Genomic DNA, 1,049 nt, shown 5'->3' with positions numbered 1-1,049 from the left:
GGGGAAACCCCCGAGAGTGTGAGGCACGGCCGCACACCGATGCAAAACTCGATGTTAAACACTCGAGCGAAGTAAAGAGCGTCAAACGTAAAAGCCTCGAGGCGATGCGGAGCGAGGCGGGGGCAACATCCCTCATCCCCGAGCGCCCGCGGGGTAGGCAACCCAACGTGCGCCTCCTCCCCGCCGCCGCCGGAAGGTAGGCAGCTCCGCGCCGGGCCGAACATCCCCCCGAGGGGGCCCGCTCTGCACGGACAGGTGCTGCCCGGCCCTTATCGATAGGGTGGGGAGCTCCTCGGCCGGCGCCGGCGCGCTGACATTCCGTGATTTACGCGGAAAAGCTTGATAAACTCACATTCCTACTTGACTGAGTAATATCTGCATAAAACCTTTGAATAGGATTACAAATGTTCATAAATCGCGAGTGCTATAATTCAGTCAGGCGCAGAGGCCGGCCCCGCCGAGCCTGTCAAGGAGACGAGCGGGCGAAGCAGCGGAGGGGGTGGGGGGCTGCCAGGAGGACGGAGGGAGGGGCGCTGCCAAGGCACTGCCTCGGGGGCGTCAAAGGGCTCCTTTTTGCACACCGGCAAGGGTAGGGGGAAACGCCGGGGAGGAACGGGGAGGGGAAAACTATTTCCTCCCCGTCCAACACGATGGTTCAACCCTACTAAACGCTTATTTTTTAAATTTCTTTATTCTATTTTTCGCGCGTTTAGAAAAGACACCCAACCCCACCACCGCAGATGTTGCTGTCGGAACTGATGCTGCAATGTTCTAGTAATTTCGACATTATTAGACTCCACATGTCCAAAAAGTGTTCATGCCGCTCCCCCCTTTTCCTCCCCCAAGCCTTTCGGCATCCCGCACCGCACCTAAAACAACTAGCAAGACTCGCAATATATTTTATCCCTCTTTAATTACGCGTTTTATTTGCCGGATCTTTTTCCTTGTGCGAAACACACTGCCAGGCAGGCAGGCACCCCTTCTCCCTTTTCCCCGCTTCACCCCCCGTTCACCCTTTTATTCTCATCGTGCTTTAACACTAGAAGGAC

This window comes from Frankliniella occidentalis, unplaced genomic scaffold (genome assembly GCF_000697945.3).
Source record: "Frankliniella occidentalis isolate FOCC.00 unplaced genomic scaffold, Focc_3.1 Scaffold313, whole genome shotgun sequence".
NCBI classification, from domain to species: Eukaryota; Metazoa; Arthropoda; class Insecta; order Thysanoptera; family Thripidae; genus Frankliniella; species Frankliniella occidentalis.
This window is presented reverse-complemented; position numbering follows the sequence as displayed.